We start from the raw sequence: 7857 nt of genomic DNA, 5'->3' as shown, positions 1-7857 counted from the left end.
AGCTGCTGAAGATGGCTATCCAGGCAGCTGGTTACTCACACAAGGTGGTGATGGGCATGGATGTGGCAGCATCTGAATTCTACTAGAGTGGGAGGTACAATCTTGACTTCAAGTCACCTAACTACCCTTCCAGGCACATCATGGGGGAAAAGCATGGGGAACTGTGCAAGAACTTCATTAAGAACTTTGCTATGGTGTCCACTGAGCACCTTTGACCAGGATGACTGGGCCACATAGACATTGTTCCTTTCATGGATGGACCTCCAGATCGTAGGGGCTGATCTTACAGTTACCAGCCCCAAGAGAATTACACAAGCTGTTGAGAAGAAGGCCTGCAACTGCCTACCATTGAAGGTTAATCAGACCATCTTGGTAACTGAGTCTCTACAGGCCTGCAAACTGGCTCAATCTAATGGCTGGGGGGGGGGGTGATGGTGAGCCACCACTTTGGGGAGGCTGAGGGCATGTTCATTGCTGGTCTCATGGTGGGGCTCTGCACAGGACAGATCAAGACCGGTGCCCCATGTCACTCAGAGCACCTGGCCAAATACAACCAACCCATGAGGATTGAGGAAGCTCTTGGGGACAAGACCATCTTTTCTGGACAAAAGTTCCATAAACAAAGGTCAAGTGAGAAGCCAGAGGCCCCAGGACCTGACACAACAGACCCAGGCTTACAAACTTTCTTTCTGAAATAAAACTGGTGCCACATAAAAAATAAAGATACATAAGATCTTGTGATGGAGAAGGGAGGATGCTTAGGCTCCAAGTAAGTCATGAAGGGATGGGAGAGAAAAACGGGCAACAGGGGTTGAGTACACAATAGCCTCAATTTAATTTCAGGAGATGAGTGGCAGCTATGACTTCCACTGCTTCAGTGCCTCTTTCAGACTGATCCTGGGCTGAGACTCTGGTTTCTGACCTCCAACCTGGGTGTCCTCTGACTGCAGCATTCTAAATACCTGACTCCTTGAAATGGATTACTTTTTATGGGGGTACTCCTGAACTCCAGTTTAAGTCCTTTTTTTCCCAGACCCCAATTCCTCTTTTTTCTTTATTTCCTGACCCTTGATCCCCACGCCTTCCAAGTCACATGCACATGTCCCTGGTATGTATCACATTGGGCAGAGAAATGAATAAAACTGCCAGGAAACAGATATGGTGGAAACCAGATTCCATTGGGAGAGTCATTAGTTGGTATTAACTCTGTCTTCTAATAGTATTTCCCTGTGCAGTGGCACAGAACTCTTTCTGATTGGGAAAATCCAAAGGAAGCTTATTAACTCCCAAGCAATACACTGCTTTAGGCATCTGCTTGGTGCAGAGAGCCAGCTGACGTGTCTCTGAGGTGCTGGGCTGTTCCTATTGTAGCAAAACATTACTAGGTTGGCAGAGCAAATGTCTACAGCACCCTGCTATTCTGCCTTGACAGAGACTCTCAGGCATGCGGACTCTTTGCCTTTACTACAAAAGAACCAAGAAATGGACTTCCTCCGTAGTTGGATTAATTTTTCACAGCAGTTTGCTAACTGTGTCAGCAAGAGGAGTTCTCCTCCCAGAGGGAGAGACCTGCTGGTGATCTGAGGACATCGTGACTTCATAGGCTGTGGCAAGGAATTCCATTTGCCTGAAAGGGTCTTGTGAGGCTCATTAGAAATATGCATAGGTCTTGCTTTATCTTGGTCTTAAACATCCAGCAGAAAAGTATGAAAACGAAGTATAAGAAGTAAAGCCATGCTGTTATGTTGAGCTGTAGGGGACTCAGGTCAACAATTTCTGACATTGCCAGTGAAGCGGAAGACCCAATACTATTATGGAGTACTGGACTCTTTTAGAATATTTTGCTGATTTAACACACCTATAAGATTCAAATAACGGAACTAAACAAAAAAGGGGATACAGATGAATGTCCATTTTGTATCTGTGTATTCAAAATGGTTAGGATAGATATATAGTTATATTCTCTTAATGAATAGAGGGATTTGTTCTAATAGTGTTTGTAAATAGGATATCATGTCTGCATCTTGTACAGCAAATAACCACTAGGAAGAGAGTACGCAATGTGTTAATTATTGAAACTGTCATACCAATTTGATTTGAAACTGTCTCATTGCTATTTGTCTCTCAATAAAATTATGGGAAAAAAGTGAAAGAAAGAAAAAAAGAAAGAAAGAAAGAAAGAAAGAAAGAAAGAAAGAAAGAAAGAAAGAAAGAAAGAAAGAAAGATGCAAAGAACTTGATTGGGCTGGAAAAATGGGTGGCTGTCCATGGTGCTGACCGCATTTTAGTGAAACTGTGATCCTGTGATTGAAGAACACTTCCCAAAGTTCTTCCTTTTACTATTGTCGCTGACCTTGGTGGGAAAAAAAGTGGCTTTTTTCAAAGTTTTCACTGGAAAAACAGATGCTGAACTTGTGCCCTGTCTCTTACATGGTGGATTTTGTGTGCTGTTGTTCTGGTGATTTTGTTTTTGTCCCCAAAAGATAGAAGAATTTTGTATAATGCTTTTGTTTCATTATCACCAGGAGGACATTCCAACTACTTCTGAGGGAAGCCTCAGACAGTTCAGTACAGTCACATTTTCTTGGGCAGAATGTGTCTTGTTCTCCCTCCTTAAACTTCTTCCTTTTGGTATGTGTCTGGGATGCCCAAATTTTACAATTCATAGGTTTTTCTGTGTAAGAACAAGGTAATAGAAAAAGATTTTCCCTAATCATAAACAGGGAGGATTGATTTGCTTTTCTTTCCTCAACAAAATCCAAGAAGGCAGGAAAACACTGGGGACAATGCAGGTTTTGGATTGAGACAGACTAAGTCCTACCCTAGCTCTCTCCCACACTGTGTTGACCCTGAACAAACCACCGACTCTCTGATCCTCATCTGCCTCATCTGTAAGATGGGGATGAATCCAACCTTTCACAGTGGCTGGCATCAGCAAGTGGGATGAGTCTGAAAGGCACTAGTATGCACCTGCAACAGAGCAAGGCCACTTCTTCTCAGTGAAGATTCCCCAGTTTACCCCAAGAAGCACCCAGTTTGAGATATCTGAATTTCCAGCGGCTGTCAGGAGTCTATGGTGATGTCTAAAAATAGCCAGTTGAATTTTCCTTGGACAGTGAGGCTCTTTATGCAATTCATCCTCTCTCTCTCTCTCTCTCTCTCTCTCTCTCTCTCTCTCTCTCTCTGATTATAGATGGCTAGCGAGCCATGAGCAGCTTCCAGCTCACTGCCATTCTTTTTCACCAGCATCTTTAATGCAGTGGAGCTTGGCCTAATTACCCAGGGGGTAGTGGCCTCTTTCAAACCAAGGAGAACTCTTCCACACCTGCCTCTAAGCTGATGCCTGGTGACATTTACCTCATTTTTGTGAAGCTCCAGAACAAAGAGATAATAGGACTTCAGAGGCAGTTGCAGCTGGTTCTGGCCTCTTCTTCGTCTGCCCCCAGCAAAGAGAGTCGGTGAACAGTTTCTCTGCTTGCTTCTTGTTAGTAAAAAGCCCAAGCTGCTGAGGTCATGTACCATCACAGCTAGACTGCCAATGAAGAGCTGACATTGTAAGAATGTGGGGCATGGGCTTTTGCAATCCTCAAACCCCTGCTGGGGGCACCCGAAAAGAATTCTGGGAAATTTGCATGCATTTGGAGCCTTGTCACATTGGAATTGGGCAGGCCTCCTGCAGTATAGTAGTGAGGTAGGAAACTAGAATGTGATGTCCAACCAGATTGGTGTCAAATCCCAACTCTGCTCCCCACTGTGTGACTTGGAAAAGGGATCAGATCTTGCTAACTATCAGGGTCTCTGCCTGTAAAATAGATTAATAGTATTGCCAACCTCATAGGTTGTTGTGAGAGTTGAGTGTGTAACATACCTAGAACTAATGATGTACAGTAAACAGATATTTAATTACCATTGTTATTATTGTTTAGTAAGGGCTTGGCATTGGAAAGATGCAACTCTGAGTGCTGACATTGCTGGGGGCCATGCAGTGCATGGCTCAAGGGAGTACTTTTTGTATGGGCTATGAGCTGTGAATGACAGCAGCCTTAAACCCCACGTTGGATTTTCCACATAAGTTAAACAATAAGGGCCAGTGAGGTAGCTCAACAGACTAAAGCACCTGCTTTGCCAAGCCCAGGGATCAGTGTTTGATCCCTGGTCCCACATGCCATGCCGGCCCCGTGGGGCATACTGAGCCAGTGACTGAGTCTGGGCGTGGTGGTGAATGACTGTAATTCCAGTGCTGGGAGGCTGAAAAGAGGAGGATCACTATGAGTCTGATCTGTGTAGTAAGAGCCTGCATACCAAATACATAAATGAAAAAAAAATACTGAAAGATCCAAGGTGTCTAACTACACTTCCCCAGACACAAGGATGTGAGCTTTGGCTAAATGAGGAAATGACATCAAGATGTACTTCTAGTGGCAGGGTCCTTCACAGAAGAGGTGACAAGAGGACAACTGCAGCCTAACCCCACTTGGGATCTTTGGAAAGTAGTGAAAAGCATGCTTCAGATGTGCCCCATCCACGTGGCAGGAAGCCACAGTACTTCTTGCATGATTCTGACCTTTCATTGGCTAAAGATGGCTTCTTGGGAGGTTAATGCTCTGGCAGGTCCTGCTTGTCCATCACAGGACCTAAAGCGCACAGTCACAGGGGCTATGAGCCTATCCTGTAGAGGACATGCACAGCACATGGGGCAGCAGAAGTGTCTATCCCAGAAGATCGAGCCACCCTTCCCATGTCATGGACGAGTGATGGCGAAAGGAACAGAAAGTGATACTGACAACATCCTTGTCTGGTCTCTGACAGTGTTATAAGTGCCATCTCATGACTTCCACCCCAGCCATTCAGGGTCAATATGCTGCTTCCCCATTTATGAATGAGGAAACGGAGGCTCAGGGAAGTGAAAACACCTGCCCAAGAGCATCCAGCCCAGTGAGGATCCAACCCGGGTCTGTGTGACTTAAAACTGATGTCTTTTCTGCTGGGCACCAGAGCGTTCTGAAAACAGAAAGATGACATCCTGCTGCTGTGGAAACTCACAACTGTACTCCATGGGAGATTGTCAAGAAGGCTGAGAAGCCATTGGTCACTTTACCTTCATTTTCAAATACATGCTGAGCCTGGTGGCACATGCTTATAATCCCAGCACCTGGGAGGCAAAAGGAGGTGGAGGATCTCAAGTTTGAACTCAGTCTGGACAACTGGGCAATGTAGCGAGACTTTTGTCTCAGAAATTAAAAAAGGGCAGGGATGTGGTTCAGGGTGAGGACTTTGGGTTCCATCCTCTGTACTGCAAGAAGAAAAAGGTGATAAGAGAGAGCTTCTCACCACCAAAGGGGAGAACCAGGTGACTCACATCACAGATGGAGGGGAAGAAGGAAGTGGAAGAATCACTTGTCCTGGTCACCATTTGTATTTTTAAGGTATAGATTGTGAAGGCCACCTCCAGTTGGCTTCTCAGGAGTCAAGATAAACCTTGCTGGTTTAGAAGGTTCTCTAGTCTTTTGGTTGGACTAGGAAGACCTCCTTGACCCCAGTTTTTCCCAAAGGCTGACTGCAGGAAGATCCTCCATCTGGGAGATTAACTGTGCTGGAAATTGATATTGCCCTCCCCACCAGCACCCCAGCCCACCGCTTGACCAAAGACAGACACACAGCACTAGCTTCTGATTATCTGGAGCCCTATAAAGCTTAGGAAAACCTCGTTTTATATTCAAGGCATTCAGTTTAGCCCTCTTCTCTAAGCAGGGAGATTCAAGGACTTATTTGCAGCTTCTTCCATCAAGAGGGGACTGATCTCAGCAGACATAGTCTACCAAGTCTTCCTTTGCCTTCCTGAAATCTGATCTCCTGGTGTCCATGCAGGCTGGAAGAAATCACCTGAAGAAATGCCAGAGTGGGGATGCCTCTCCCCTTTCAGTCTAAGGACAGAGGGCAGGAGACAGGCACATGGCTGCTCCCTCTTCAGTCTCTGCAGCTCACAAGTCCCATTCATGACTTACTCTCAATGGTTCGCCAAAACCTTATGCTTCTGCTCTAGAGATGAGAACACTGAGGCTCTGAACTACAAGGAAACTTGGCCGTGGTCAAACACAAGGGCAGCAGGAGTTGCTGATGGATGCCACATGAAGGAGTGGTGCTTGGTCTGCAGGTGAAAGCGCTGAGCTCCAGAGAGCAGATGTGGAGTGGAGACCAGAACTTGCCTCCCCTAGCCACAAGTTTTCTGCTGCTCCATGGACTGGCCTGGTTTAAGCCTATTGGGTCAAGGCAGTGCCATGGCCCATTGGTGTGGAATCAGCAGCCACAGGACCTCATCTGGGGCCCAGATCAGGGCTGGGTCTCCTGAAATCATTTGGTGATGCATACTGATGTGGCTCTATTGTGCACTGAGCCACAGAAGTGGGTGCCCAGACAAGTAGATTCCCTGTGGGGGGCAGCGGAAGGCCAGAGACCTTGGCTATGGAGCTCCAGACAGGAAGCACGTGGCCCCCAAATGATGCCTTCAGCCACTCAAGGTCATGCCTGTGACAAGATGCAAGGGGCACCCCTAACAGCATGGATGATCCTTAGCAGCAGGGCAACCCTATAGCAAGGATAATCTCTAACAGAGCCGGGGACCCCTCACAGCAGGGAGTCCCAAAGGCCACCAGGTCTCTCTTCAACTCTTGCTGCCCACAGGCCCTGATGTGTGATCTGCTGTCACAGAAACAGCCTAGACAGACACCAGCATCCTTAGCGTGGACACCAGGTGCTCTTGGCATCTTGGGAAGAGACCCAGTCTGGCTGGACTCCAGCAGTGTCCCCCTACTTCATTTCACCCTCTATCTATCCCCTGCCAGCCCACTCTATTGCTCCTCATACTGGGAAAAATAAACATTTTCTTCCAGCTAGGTACTGGCTGTTCAGAAGATGGTTGAAAAGCGTTGGGCCACTGGCAGCACTGAACTGGCCAGGAAAGGGCTTGGGTGGCTGAAGCTCATCTTTTCCTTCACTCAAAGAAGGAAGCCCTCTAAGCAGATACCAGTCACCAGGCAACCCAGAGAGGCCCTGGAGTTATTGGCTTCCTGTGCACCAGCACCTTCTGGCAGGGCCCATGCCCAAGGAGGTCTGGCACAGTATTCGGGCTACTCCAGAAGCACATAGTAGGGCATGCATGGCCTCAGATGTCTGTTGTCAGCAAAGCAGCCTGAGCAGAGGTATCCCACCATTCACAGATGCACACGGTCTACAGAGTCCCACTTGCATCCTCAGTGTTTGGCCCCAAGTGTTCAGACAGATGGATCCAAGCTACATGGCCATACAGACACACTCTTGCACACAGCCAGACACACTGTGTGCACACAGAGGTAGACACATGTTCGGTCTTGAGCCCCGCTGCTCAGATACACCTTTGGAGCAGTTGGGTCCTCTGCTGCCCTCGCATGCAGCCCCTCCTCCCCATGTACACACACACACACACACACACACACACACACACACTCGCCCAAACATCCTTCACCCCTCCTGACACAGCTCTGCTGCACTGCGGGGTGCTGAGGCACTTCGGGTGCTGAGGCACTTCAGAAAGACCCACTGCAGAGGGTAATGGTGGGCTTGGAACCACTACATCATGTGGCTGCAGTGGAGATTAATTGGACCCACAGCACCCAGCCTGTAGCCTGGCATCTCCATGGATGAAGTAAATGCCAGTGGAGTTAGAAGGGAGGGGAGCCCTGTGGTTGCTGAGAGCAAAGCCAGTCTCACAGCCTGAGCGGCATCTGGTTGCCACCGAGCTTGCTGCTGGATTCAGGGCTCACCCACTCTGCTTTGGGGTTCCCGCCTCACTGCTCTAAGTCTTTAGCGCAAATACCACCT

General features: G+C 47.6%; 1 protein-coding gene across 3 annotated transcripts in view; it reads left to right on the top strand.

Annotated features, from left to right (window-relative positions):
* The window catches only part of Wscd2 (WSC domain containing 2), a 117941-nt gene that overhangs the window by 81634 nt on the left and 28450 nt on the right, over positions 1-7857 (top strand). The gene's annotated exons all lie outside the window — the stretch shown is intronic.

This window comes from Octodon degus, unplaced genomic scaffold, assembly GCF_000260255.1.
Source record: "Octodon degus isolate 3935 unplaced genomic scaffold, OctDeg1.0 scaffold00079, whole genome shotgun sequence".
Classification (NCBI taxonomy): domain Eukaryota; kingdom Metazoa; phylum Chordata; class Mammalia; order Rodentia; family Octodontidae; genus Octodon; species Octodon degus.
The sequence above is the reverse complement of the archived record's forward strand: the minus strand, read 5'-3'. Positions and strand labels throughout refer to the sequence as shown.